The sequence below is a fragment of the Suricata suricatta genome, chromosome 3 (genome assembly GCF_006229205.1).
Source record: "Suricata suricatta isolate VVHF042 chromosome 3, meerkat_22Aug2017_6uvM2_HiC, whole genome shotgun sequence".
NCBI lineage: Eukaryota > Metazoa > Chordata > Mammalia > Carnivora > Herpestidae > Suricata > Suricata suricatta.
In genome coordinates this window covers 89,130,218-89,145,131 of record NC_043702.1, presented here as the reverse complement: position 1 = coordinate 89,145,131, position 14,914 = coordinate 89,130,218, and the positions used below count along the sequence as shown (strand labels likewise).

Sequence of the window (14,914 nt, the reverse complement as noted above, 5' to 3'; positions counted from 1 at the left end):
TTTACTGGGCTCCTGGGTGGCTCATCTGGTTAAGCATCTGACTTAGTCTCAGACCATGATCTCACAGTTAGAAGGTTCAAGCCCCACATCAGGCTCTGTGCTGACAGATCAGAGCCTGGAGCCTGCTTCAGAATCTGTGTCTCCCTCTCTCTCTGCCCCTCCCACTTGTGTTCTCTCTTTCTCTTGAAAATAAATAAACATTAAAAAAATAAAATAAACTTTCACATTGCCATTTTAGAATTAGTGTATGATGTTTGTTTTATTACCTATTGAAAAGTTTAAAATCATGTAAGTACAAATAAAAAATTAAGAGGAAAATTTTCTGGTCAGAAGGGAATGAAATGATATATTCAAAATTTTGAAAGAAAAAAGATGTCAACTAAGAACTCTATATCTGATGAGGCTCTTCTTCAGAAATGAAGGAAGGATAATAACTTTCTCACACAAACAAAAGCTAAGGGAGTTTATTACAACCAACCTGCCTTAGAAGAGTTGCTAATGGGAATTCTTTGAGTGGAAGTAAACAACACTAATTAACATCATAAAAACATAAAAATATATATAAAAAGCAAAAAAATTCCATAAAACTCACTGGTAATGGTAAATATAGAGTCATAGTTAGATTTTGCAATATGATAACATTGGTGGATAGCACGCTTTACAATTTGGTTTAAAAGTTAAAGAAGGAATGTAGTAAAAATAATGACTACAATTATCTCTTATTAGTTACTCAGTTAAAAAAAAAACATGTAAACTATAACAGCAAAAACCTAAAATGTAAGGGAGGGGTGTGAGTGCAAAGTTTATGAGTTCTATTGAAGTTAATCCATTTAAGATATTTTATGTAAGTCTCCTGGCAACCGCAGGGAAAATTCTGTAGTAATTACACAAAAGAAGTTGATGAAGACAAAGAATACTGGCCAAAAGATATCAAAACACACACAAAAAAGACAACAGAATAAGAAATAAGGAACATTGAATCTACAAAACAAATGGAAAACCATTAACAATATAAGATCAGTATGTTCTTACTTAACAATAGCTACTTCAAATTTAAGACATATAAAAGGGCAGAATGGATAAAACACACACACACACACACACACACACACACACACACACACACACAAGTCCTAACAAAACACTACCAAGAAGAGACTCACATTAGCTCTAATAAATAGACTAAGAGTGAAGGGATAGAAAAAAAAAAAAACATTTCAAGCAAATAACAATAAAAAAACAAAAAAGCTGGGCTGCCTATACTTACATCAGACAAAATAGACTTAAACTAAATATTGTAAAAAGAGACAAAGAAGGTCATTATATGGTGATAATTAGGTCAATACATCAAAAATATGTAACAATTATAAATATTTATGGGCCCAGTATTATAGCACGTAAGTATATAAAGCACATACTAACAGAGCTAAATGGAGAAATAAATAGTAATACAGTAGTAGTTGGGGACTTTAATACCTGTCAACAGTGTATAAATCATCCAGACAGAGAATCAATAAGGAAACAGCAGATTTTTCTTTGTGTTGTTTTTTTTAAATATAATTTATTGTCAAATTGGCTTACATACAACACCCCGAGCTCATTCTGACAAGCGCCTTTCTCAATCCCTATTACCCATTTTCTCCTCTCCCCCACCACTCCATCTTCCCACAGTTTGTTCTCTGTATTTTAGAGTCTCTCATAGTTTGCTTCCCTCCCTCTCTGTTTGTAACTATTTTTTCCCCTTTTCTTCCCTCATGGACTTCTGAAGTTTCTCAAGATCCACATATGAGTGAAAACACATATCTGTCCTCTGACTGACTTATTTCACTCAGCATAATACCTTCCAGTTCCGTCCATGTTGCTGCAACATTTCATTCTTCCTCATTGTCAGGTAGTATTCCTTTGTCTATATAAACCACACCTTCTTTATCCATTCATCAGTTGATGGACAGTTAGGCTCTTTCTATAATCTGGCTATTGTCGAAAGTGCTGCTGTTAACATTGGGGTACATGTACCCTTATACATCACCACTCCTGTGTCCCTTGGGAAAATTTCTAGTAGTGCTATTACTACATCATAATGTAGTTCTATTTTTAATTTTTTGAAGAACCTCCACACTGTTTTCCAGACTGGCTGCACCAGTTTGCATTCCCACCAACAATGCAAGAGGTTTCCCCTTTCTCCATATCATCATCAGATTCTACAGTCTGTTGATTTGTTCATGTTAGCCACTCTGACCAGTGTGAGGTGGTATCTCAGTGTGGCTTTGGTTTGTATTTCCCTGATGATGAGTGACATTGAGTATCTTTTTATGTATCTGTTGGCCATCTGGATGTCTTTGGAAAAGGGTCTCTTCATGTCTTCTGCCCATTTCTTCACTGGATTATTTGTTTTCTTCGATGTTTAATTTGGTAAGCTCTTTGCAGATTTGGATACTAACCATTTATCTGATATGTCATTTGCATCTGATATATCTTTTCCCATTCTTGCAGTTGCATTTCAGTTTTGTTGATTGAGGAAATGGCAGATTCGAACAGCACTGTAGACCTCATAGACCTAACAGACCTAACACGCACACACAGAACATTCTGTCCAACAAGAGCAGAATCAGAATACATGCTCTTTTCCTTATATATGTTTTTTTTTTAATTTTTTTTTTAAAGAAAGAGTGAGAGAGAGAGAGAGAATCCCAAACTGGACATGGGGCCCAACATGGGGCTTGATCCCATGACCCTGGGACATGACCTTACCTGAAATCAAGAGCAGGACGGTCAACTGACTGAGCTACCCAGGTGTCCCTACACATTCCTTTCAAATAAACGTGGAACGTTGTATAGGTTAGACCATATGTTATGCCAGAAAACAAGTCTTACAAAATTCAACAAGACTGATACCACATCAGTGTCTCCTCTGTCCACAATGGCATGAGACTTGAAATCAATAATACAAAAACTAGAAAGAGCACAAACACATGGATATTTGACAACACTCTCCTGAACAACCTGTGGATTGAAGAAGAAATGAAAGGGGAAATTAAAAAAAAATGTTTCCTTGGGGCACCTGGGTGGCTCAGTTGGTTGAACATCCAACTTTGGCTCAGGTCATGATCTCCTAGTTTGTGAAGTTGAGCCCCACAACAGTCTTGCTGATATCAGCCTGTCAGTGCAGAGCCCACTTCAGATCCTCTGTTTCCCTCTCTCTGCCCCTCCCTGATTGTGCACTCCCCAGAAATAAATAAATATTAACAAAAAGTTTCCTCAAGAAAGACAAAAGAAGAAAACCAACATAACTTATGGGATACAGCAAAAGCAGTCCTAAGAGGGAAGTTTATAGCCATAAGTGCCTACGTTATGATGTAAAAAAGATCCTTAAGAAACAACCTAGCTCTGTACCTTAAGGAAGATGGGAAAGGAAAACAAACCGAGACCAAAGTTAGTCAAATGAAAGAAATAATAAAGAATAGATCAAGGGCGCCTGGGTGGCTCAGTCAGTTAAGTGTCTGACATCAGCTCGGGTCATGCTCTCACAGTTTGTGAGTTCAAGGCTCACATCGGGCTCTGTGCTGACAGCTCAGATCCTGGAACCTGCTTTGGATTCTGTGTCTCAGTCTCTCTCTGCCTGATCCTTGCTCGCACTCTGTCTCTTTCTCTCTCAAAATAAATAAACATTACAAAACAAAAAAGAATAGAGCAGAAAAAAATGAAATATACAACAGAAAACCAATATAAAGGATTAATAAACAGAGTTGGTTATTTGAAAAGATAAACAAAATTAACAAACACATAGCTAGATTAACCAAAGGAAAAAACAAACAACTTCTAATTTAGAAATTATAAATGAAAAGGGAGTTGTTAGAAACTAATACAATAGAAACTGGAAAGACCATGAAAGGCCACTCTGAATAGCTGTAATCCGACAAACCGGCCAATCATTAGAAACATACAATTTACTAAGACTAAATCAGGAAGAAACAGAAACTCTAAGTAGACCAATTACCATGAAGGAGATTGAGTTACTAATCAAAAATTACTCAACATAGAATTACCCACGACCAGATGGCTTTACTGGAGAACTTTACCACACATTTGAAGAAGAATCAACATAATTTTTTTCAAATTCTTCCAAAAAACTAAAGAGGAGGGAACAATCATTTTAGGAGGCTAGCACTCATTTTAGGAGGCTAATGCTATCCTGATACCAAAATCAGGAAAGGACACAACTAGAAAAGAAAATTATAGGTCAATATCCATGGTAAATATTAATGCAAACATTCTCAATAAAATACTAAAAAACTGAAATTAGAAACATATTAAAATTATGCTATGCTATGATCAAGTGGGATTTATTTCTGGATGAAAGCATGTTTCAATACACACAGATCAATCCATGTGATACATCACATTAATGGAAAGAAAGAATCTCAGTAGATGCAGAAAAAGCATTTGACAAAACTGAACATCCAGTTATAAAAATTCTTAACAAATTATGTATATAAGGAACATATCTAACATAGTAAAGGCATTATATGAAACTCAGTGGTGAAAAGTTGAAAGCTTTTTTTCTCTAATATTAGGAACAAGACCAGGGTGTCCACTCTCATCAGTTCTATTCAACATAGTACTAGAAGTTCTAGCTAGAGCAATTAGGTAAGAAAAAATAAAGGTATCAGAATTATAAAGAAAGAAGTAAAATTGTCTCTCTTTGCAGATGACATCTTTGTGTATAGAAAATCCTGAAGTTTCCACCAAAAAACTTGTTAGATAAATGTGAATTCAGTAAAGTTGCAGGATACAAAATGAATATTCAAAAATTAGTAGCATTTCCATACATTAACAACAAACTTTTTGAACAAAAAATAAATTGATCTTGTTTTAAATAACATCAAAAACATTAAAATGCTTAGGAACAAATTTAACTAAGGAGTTGAAAGATCTGTACTCAAAACTATAAGACATTGATGACAAATCAAAGAAGACACAAATAAATGGAAAGGTATTTCATGTTCATGGGTTAGGAGAATTACTGTTATTAAAATGTCAGTATTTCCAAAAGTCATTTATAGATTATGTTATTCTATGAGGATTTCAATGGCATTTTTTACAGAAATAGAAAACACTCCTAAAGTTTATATGGTTCATAAAATTCCCCAGAGAGCCAAATAAATCATAAGAAGAAAAAGCAGAAGGTGTGACACTTTTTTTATTTGCATCTATACTATAAATCTTTAGTTATCAGGGAAACCTGGGTGACTCAATTGGTTAAGTGTTGACCACCATTCAGGTCATGAGTTAAAGCCCCACATTGAACCCTTTGCTGATGGTGCAAAGACTGGGATTCTTTCTCTCTCTCTCTCTCAAAAGAAATAAATCAACTTTACAAAGCTATAGTCATCAAAATAGTATGGTACTGGTGTAAAAAAGATAAATAGACCAATGGAGCAGAATTAAGAGCCTAGAAGTTAGCCCAAACATATATGGTCAAGTAGTATTTGACAGTGGAGCTAGAATACTTAATGGAGAAGAGAAAGTTTCTTCAATAAGTGGTTCTGGGATAATTGGGTATCCATATTATAATAGAATGAAACTCAACCCATATTTTATACCACTCACAATAATTACCTTGAAATATAGGAAAGAATTAAATATACGACCTGAAACTGTGAAAATCTTAGAAGTGAACTAGAGAATAACACTTCTTGACATAATCTTGGTAATGATTTTTTGGATGTAACACCTTAACCACAAGAAACAAAATAAAATGTACAATGGGGCTATATAGAACCAAAAAGCTTCTTTTCTGCACAGCAAAAGAAACTATCAACAAAATGAAAAGATAACCAACAGAATGGGAAAAAAGTATCTGCAAACCATATATCTGATAAGGAGTTAATATCCCAACATATTTAAAGAATCCATACAACTCAGTACATACATACACGCTTACATACATGCATACTCCAATTTAAAAATTAGCAAAAGAACTGAGTAAACGTTTCTTCAAAGAAGATACTCAAATGGCCAACAGGTGTATGAAAAAGATTCTCAATATCATTAGTCATTAGGGAAATGCAAATTAAAACCACAATGAGCTATTACCTCTTGTGTGTTAGAATAACCATCATCCAAAAGACCAGAGATAAATGCTGGTGTGGATGTGGGGAAAGAGAGCCCTTGTGCACTGTTGGTAGGATTGTAACTGGGACAGAAGTATGGAGGATCCTCAAAAATAAAAAGAGAACTACAATATGATCTATCAATTTCATTTCTGGAATTCGGACATATCCAAAGGAAATGAAAACACTAACTTTAAAAAGATATCATCACCCCCATTGTCCTGACAGCATATTTACAGTAACTGTACAGTAACACAACCTAAGCGTCCATTGATGGATGCATGGATAAAGAAAATGTGTGTTGTGGTGTGTGTGTGTCTGTCTGTCTGTCTGTATCTGTGTATATCCACACATGTATACAGAAGTATACACACACTATATATTGTATAAAATTTGCATAATTGAATATTATTCAGGCATAAGAAATGTGGATTTGTGAAGACGTGGATGGACCTTGAAGGCATTATGCTGAGTGAAATAAACCAGGAAGAAAAGATAAATACTACATGTTCTCAGTTATATGTGTAATCTAAATAAACAAAAAAACAAACCCTCCCAGAAAAAGAGATTAGACTTATGGTTACCAGAGGCAGAGGGTGGGGGAGGTGGTAGAAATAGAGGAAGATGGTCAAAAGATAAAAACCTCCAGTTTTAAAATAAGTACTAAGGCTTTAATACATAGCATGATGATTATTGCTGACACTGCTCTATAATATGTAGGGAAGTTAAGATAGGTAAATTCTACAGGTGCCTGGGTGGCTCAGTCAGTTGAATGTCGGACTGTTGATTTAAGATCAGGTCATGATCTCATGGTTTGTGGAGTGGAGCCCCACATAAGCCTCTCCATTGACAGCATGGAGCCTGCTTGGGATTTGTTCTCCCTTTCTTTCTCTCTGCCTTTTGCCTGCTTATGCTCTCTCTCAAAATAAATAAATAAATAAATAAATAAATAAATAAATAAATAAATAAACATTTTAAAACAAAAGAGAAAGTAAGTCCTAAGAGTTCGCATCACAAAAGGGATTTTTTTAACTTTTTCTTTTTTTCTTTTTACTTTATCTATCTGAGAAGATGGACATTAGCTAAACTTATTGTGTTCATCATGTCACAATAATGTAAATCAAACCATCATGCTATATGTTTTAAATTTACACAGTGCTATATGTCAGTTATTTTTCAATAATACTGGGAAAAAATTCAGTGGCATTTCAATAGGTTGGGTTTTTTTTTTTTATTGAGAATCAGAAAGAAAAAGTTAAGTAACTTAAGAAGTGGCCCCTTTGTTCTACATTCTAACCTAACATGAACATAATTTTTGTTAAACAAGACATCTTTTATCTCAGGTAAATTTGGCCAAAAAAGGAGGTTATAGGGGGAAAAAAGTAAACTCCTAATCTTCCAGCTAAAATTTCTCAGTAACCCTTAATATTTTTTCTTTGTAATTTTAAACTCTTACAGTTTCAAAATGACCTTCCAGATGACATTTTAGAAACTCTGCTTACTTTAATGTCTTTACCTGCTGAATCTTACATTGTCATAGGTGGTCGGGGTCTGCATTTCAGACCACTTTCTAAAATATCCAGAGATTTCATATAAGACTTGCTATGTGTCTGGTTTTTTCTTCTTCAGGCCATATCATTCTTTTTCTCTTTTCAGATATCCCAATTAGTTTGACCGGTGACAGACAAATGCTACTAGTTTGGAGTCAAAGTCATTAAAATAAGTAGCATGTGTTCTATCTGATTTCCCAAATGTATTCTTTTTTAAGCCAATCTCAGTTCTGGTTCATTTCTCTTTATTTCTGCATTCACACATTATTCCCCAGTGTTATTTTCATGACGTGATCTTGCGATCCTTCTCTAAGTCAGAATCTGTTAGCTGACAGCTAGTGTTGTCTTGTTCGTCTTCTGTGAGTGGGGGAGCTGCCACCAGATGGATAGCGGTGCTTTTGCTAAATCGTTAGAATAACTGCTTTCCAATGGCCCAGGTTAGTTGCAGTTTCACTTCTATAAAAATAGCTTTTTAACTACAGAGTGTATTTTGGAAGTATTAAATTCTATAAACAAATTACATAATTTAGAATAAGATTAATGGAAATGAACATAATTCCAATATTTGATACTTACACATTTTAAATTACTTCTAACCAGTAATTTTTTCATGTGTCAGCTAGATTTAGCTCTTCGGGAATTTGTTAATTTATAGATTGGATCCTTATGTGGCTTTAACAAAGCTCTATGTCAACTAACTTTTCAGGCTTCTTGTTAAATATGGTGAGGTGAACTTAATCATTTATCACTGCTATATTCTAGAACCCCACTTAACTAGCAGTAACGGAATTAAAAAAAAGCACTAACTCTCAAGGACAAATATAATAGGAAAGGATATGACAGCTAAATAGAAATGTCAACAAATGTTGGGAGCTGGGAAGCAGATGGATGAATGTTTTTTACCTAGCAGAGTGGAAAAAAAACTGAAAGCTGCCTTGCAGTGGGAAGATCTGCAGGAAGCAAATCAGTTTACATAGCACAGATGGAGGAGATACAGCTATGTGTTTATCACTTTTTTGCCTCTTTCGTGGCACAGAGAAAGATATTTCACTGTCTTCTTCGCAGTTACATTGGGGCCATTTGCCTGATTTGGCCAATGAAATGTAGACAGAAGTAATGTAAGCCACTTCTAAGCTAAAGTTGTCGACCACTTTGGGCCATCCTCCTCCTCTGCCTTTCCTTCTGGAAGCTCAACGTGGAAGCCATGTATTCTACATAGTGAATATATAGAATAGGCACAAGCTAGATCCTTTAGGTCTTCCGGTAGGGTGCTTTCTAGGAGAGTTTGCACTGAAGTGTAAGCAAAAGGAAATTGAACAGTTATTTTGTTAAATCATTCAGATTTCAGGGTTTGGTACCACCACAGTATAGCCTATTCAATTCTAATATAAGATTATTTATTTATCTATTTTTAATGCTTATTCATTCTTGAAAGACACAGACAGAGCATGAGGGGAGGGAGGGGCAGAGAGGGAGGGAGACACAGAATCTGAAGCAGGCTCCGGGCTCTGAGCTGTCAGTACAGAACCCTATGAGGGGCTTGAACTCATGGATGGTGAGATCATGACCTGAGCTGAAGTTGGACACTTAACTGACTGAGCCACCCAGGCACCCCAATAATATAAGATTCTTGAGAGGCCTAACAATTATAGGCACTGAGTAACTCTGACAGTAAACATGTTCAGTAGGCCTAAAAGTTACTCCCTTACCTATAGAATGTAGTGTAAATGTGAAATGTCATTCTGTGAACATGTGGATTGAATGAAGATCTATACAGAATTTATGAGAGTGCCATGACAGCTCCCTTCAGCCAGCTTTCATGGAGCTAACAGCCAGGTCTCTACAATGAAGCAAGAGATAGTGAAATTCCCATCTTGGGAAAAAGGTGACCATTAATCAGTGTACCCTATTGTACAAACAATGTGAATGATCACTTTACAGGATATGAAGTCTGAATAGTCATTAAACATGTGAGAATATAAAACTCAATGGTAAGCTCAAAAAACAAATGCAGTTTTCCAACATTTTGAAAAAAGTAAGTCTTATAATACCTCTTTAAGCATGTAAGAAAGGAGAAATCTCATAATACCTAGTACATTTGATTATATGAATATTTATAGCCTAACTCAAGGCAAAAATACTGAAGAAAATATTTTACACATGTGTAGGAGAGATATAAAAAGGGGTTCAATTCATAACCCTTTGGAATTGCAAGAAATTAAGCACAACCAAAAGGTGCAATAATAAGAAAATGAATAAATGAATTGCTATGTACTCATACAGATAGTAAAAATAAATAAACATTATCTGTATTTATCAACATAGATCAAGAAGTCATAATATTAAGTGAGGAAAATAATTTCAGAATGATATGTTTAGTAAAACAACATTTAAGTAAAGCATTTTAAAACATGCAAGATAATGAATGCTATATGATAGTTATGAGCATATACATGTTTATTTAAAGTATAAAAATATTGTAGAAAATACTAAAAATCAATTTCAGGTTAGTGGCTGTGTCTGAAGAGAGCTGGAAATGGCATTACAAGAGACACAGGGAACTTTACTTGAGTTTATAATTTTTTATTTATTTAACAAAATTTGACATAAATGTTAATTTCTGCTAGTAAAGTCTTAAAGTATTTTCTCTTGACTTTTGACTTAAAAGAGTTTCTGTCCTTATTTTCTAAATAAAGAGATTTCCTTACATTTCTAGAAGTAAGAATTACTAGAGTAATTTTTAGTTTCAACGATTTTCTTTACAGTGAATACTTGTGAACTAATTTACAAATGACGTGTTCTGTAAATGTTGAGGTACAATTACCATAGCATCTCTTTTTTAACAAGACAAATCCACAGCGTATGTCTGTTTTATTAAAAATACCACCTTCTATGACAGATTTGATTCCCAGGGCTCAAACTCATGAACCATGAGATCATTTTATGTGTAGAAAACAATATTTGTTATGGACTTTATACGGTACTTTTACTCATACTAAAGGTTATTATGACTATGATTAGGGGGCAACTAAATCACATTTTATTATTGTTTTCCTGCAGCTAATATAACTAAGTAGCCAAGAGACTGAGGCCATACTAACATAGTGTGATGAAAAATTCAGGTCTCTGATATTTCTTATTCATCATTTAGTGCTTGCTTACCTATTCCAGTAAGAGGGAATTTCACTGATCAGAGTAGACCATGGCTCTGTGTGGCACCTTTTATGATTTCTGTTTAACCAAGAATGTAGGTTTGTGAAAATAACATTAAAAATATGTTAAAATGGGTACTTGGGTGGCTCAGTCGGTTAAGCGTCCAACTCTCGGTTTTGGCCCAGGTCATGATCTCATGGTTCATGAGTTTGAGCCCTGCATTGGGCTCTGTGCTGACAGTGTGGAACCTGGTTGGGATTTTCTGTCTCCCTGTCTCTCTGACACTTCCCTGCCCATGCCCACAAAAATAAATATTAAAAAAATAAGTAAGTAAATATGTAATCAACATATGCTCTTCTTAGTTTCAAAAATTAGGATCTGTTTTCAAAAATTCGAAATTTTCTGATTATTCCCTGCAACTCCTTGCAAGTATTGTTATCTATTCTGATCCAGTAGGAAAAGTCATTTTGGGAAGATGAACAATAGAGAGTGAAAGCTAATAAATGGGAAGAACCTAACCACCACTTCAGATGTAGACAGAGAACCACCTCATGTAGGACTGTCTTTATAAAAGGAAGAAAGTCCATCTTGGAAGTTGACACTGTTATCTAAAACACAAAAATTTTGTGTGTTTCTAAAAACACACAAATTGAAAAACATCATTAAATTTTTTGTGTTAGTGTGCTAGAGCTACCTTAACAAAGTATCACTGACTGGGTGACTAAAACAACAGAAATTAATTTTCTCACTGTTCTGGAGTGTGGAAAGTTCGAGATCAGGTGTCAGTGAGGTTGGTGTCTCCTGAGCTCTCTCGCTTTTGCCTGTAGACAGTTGTCTTCTCTGTGTGTCTTCATGCAGTTTTCCTTCTCTGTGTTTGTTCCCTAATCTCTTCTTATAAGGAGACCATTCATACTGGATTCGGGCCAACCCTAGTGACCTCATTTTAACTTAATTGCCTTTCTAAAGACTCTTCAAATACAGACACATTCTGAAGTACTGAGGGTTAGTACTTCAATATATGAAGTTGGAAGCCAGTAACAATTTCTGAAAAGCCCAATGCAGGGCTCAAACTTGCAAGGAGTTGCAGGAAATAATCAGGAAATTTTGCAAAACCTATAAACTTATTCTTGATCGGTAGGTTTCTGTTGTATTATACACCAAAAGAGATAGTCTTCTCCCCCTCTCTCCACAATGCACAGAAAGAGTACATTCTGAGATAGGTGGGGCATTTTCAAGAGAGGTTCTTCCTAGTATGTCTTAACCCCAAGCTCCCAAAATGTAACATTGGAGTGAGCAGTGGTAATAAGGTATACATTGCTTTTTTCATTTTGAAAGGAATATGAACTGAATAGACTTGAATACACACACACACACACACACACACACACACACACACACACAAGGTTTATCTTATGTCATTGTGATTTCTGAAAGCCACACTAACTCTCTGTGGCTTCACGAAGGAATGAAGGATATCAATATGGAAATCCCACTATAATTTGCTTAAATTTGAGCACGTTTTATTCTCCCCTGCACATAACCTTCTATAACCCATTTCCCTGTTGATGACTTCCTTAACAGCATTATGTCTGCAAGTCAGAAACATGCAGAACAACCATTACCTAATCCTGCCTACAGTTCAATACTCCACCAGGTTTCACTGGCCCACTTTGGGAAGTCAGTATTTGAACATATGTTGACTTATATTCCTGTCAAAATTATCCTTTTCTTCCCCAAGGTAATGGATGCCTTTGACAGAATAAGGAAAAGGCTAACAAGAAAAAAAAAGTGAAAAAATTAAGAACACAAATTAATATGTGAAATATTATTTTCCTAGTGGGATCTAACTGATTTTCTTCACTTAAAATTATTTAATGCTCAATTAAATCCAAATTTCTTAACTGATGATATGAAGCCTTTCCATACGTACTTTTAAAGAACCGACATACCTAATATTTATCCACTGTCCTCTTTGAACTTTATGCTTTATAAATTGACAGATTATGGCATTTGCTTCCCCCTTTTGGTGTGCTTATAAATGTTGAACCACCTGTTTTGGGGGTTGGAATCAGGTTAGGGTGGCGATGGAGAACTTGATTTGTAGCATCTGTTGATTTCTGCAGTGTAAATATTCCTACCATGGCCAATTTTAAGTTCTCTACATGAAATCAACTGGCTTGCAAAATTCCTGAGAAGTTAATGGTTAGTTCTTGTGAAGCAGCCCATCCAGCTCTGGTATACCCCTGGTTTCCTTTGTCACAAAGCTTTATATGCTATTTCAGTGACCTGAAATAGTTTTCTTTCTGTGCCTGAGAAGCTCCCATCGGTCTTTATTTAAGTTTATTTTGAGAAAGAGAGATGGGGGAGGAGGGGCGGGAGGCTGATGGGGCAGAGAGAGAGAGAGAGAGAGGGAGAGAGAGAGAGAGAGAGAGAGAGAGAGAGGGAGAGAGAGAGAGAGAGAGAGAGAGAGAGAGAATGAATTACAAGCAGGCTCCACACCATCAGAGAGGAGGTTGATGTGGGGTTCAAACTCACAAACCATGAGATCATGACCTGAGCAGAAATTGAGAGTCAGACACTTCACCGACTGAGCCACCCATCAATCTTTAAAAGAAATGCAGCTCTGGGGCACGTGGATGGCTCTGTTGCTTGAGTGTCCAATTTCAGCTCAGTCTTGATCTCACCGTTTGTGGGTTCGAGCCCCACATTGGGCTCTGTGCTGACAGCTCAGAGCCTGGAGCCTGCTTCAGATTCTGTGTCTCCCTCTCTCTCTGCCCCTCTCTGCTCATGCTCTGAATCTCTCTGTCTCCAAAATAAATAAAAAATAAAGAAAAGAAAAGAAATGCAGCTCATATGTCCTTCTCCCTTAGAAACCCCCATGCCCTCCCATCTGCCAGACCTTTCCAGGTGGTCCATCATTGCCTCATCAATGTTTCTTCTCATCATTTTAAATAATTTTATGTTGAATTTATACATTATCATTGTATCCTATCTTTTTAAAATTTTATTTATCTGTTTCCCAATTAGATTGTTAGCGTTCGATAGCACCTGAATTTTTCGAATGAGGAAATTGATGCTCAGAGCCTCACAGTGTGGGGAAACATGATACCATATTTGTTTGTTTTTTCATAACCCAGTGTGAAAAGAATGGATAGATCAGTACTCTCCAGTTTACCGTTACCTTTGTTTGACCTTAGACAAATGATTTCCTGAGCTTAAATTTTCTGCAAATGGAGATACATAAACTCATGGGATTGTTGTGAAAAAGTGCCTGTGAGGTGCAGCACAGTGTGTGTCACACCTGGGGACCAGTCAGTAAATGGCAGCTGTAAGTTATGGTGCAGGTGAAACACACTAGAAGAACCTCCTTTTATTTTTCTGTGTCTTATTCTATTTTTTATTTTAATTTTTTAAATTTAAATTTTAACTCATTAATATACAGTGCGATATTGGTCTCAGGAGTACAATTCATCACTTAAAACATGCAGTGCTCATCACAGTAAGTGCCCTCATTAAGGCCCATCACCCATCTAGCCCATCAACCCCACACCCTACCTGTTTCTCTATTGGTAAAAGCCTCGTGTGGTTTGTTTCCCTCTCTTCTCTCCCCCGCCCTCCCACATGTTCATATGTTTTGCTTCTTTAATTCCACATATGACTAAAATCATATGGTATTTGTCTTTTTTGATTGACTGATTTTGCTTAGCATAAAATGCTTTGGCTCCATTCATATCATTGAAAATGACAAGATTTCATTCTTTTGGATGACTGAGTAATATCTCATTCTATATGTATAGCACATCTTCTTTATCCATTCATCAGTCAAGGGACCTATGAAATCTCTCCGTAGTTTGGTTATTGTTGATAATGTCCTTATTTCTGATAATGCTTTGCACAAGGTACAAATGTGTACCAGTGTGTCTTGTTAGAGTGAAATAACTTCACAGTTGCAGATAAAAGAGAGCATTTATTCTTTTTTTTAATTGAGCTACATTTTTTTTAGTATATTACACTTACTTCCAAGCATGTGTTTTCAAACATTATTAACTTCGTTATAGAAGATGTTAACTGAATGATACCTTCTGCACAGTGTTGTTT

At 35.7% G+C, this 14,914-nt stretch overlaps 1 protein-coding gene across 1 annotated transcript in view; it reads left to right on the top strand.

The window, feature by feature from the left end:
* THSD7B (thrombospondin type 1 domain containing 7B) overlaps positions 1-14,914 on the top strand; it is a 730,459-nt gene that overhangs the window by 183,577 nt on the left and 531,968 nt on the right. The gene's annotated exons all lie outside the window — the stretch shown is intronic.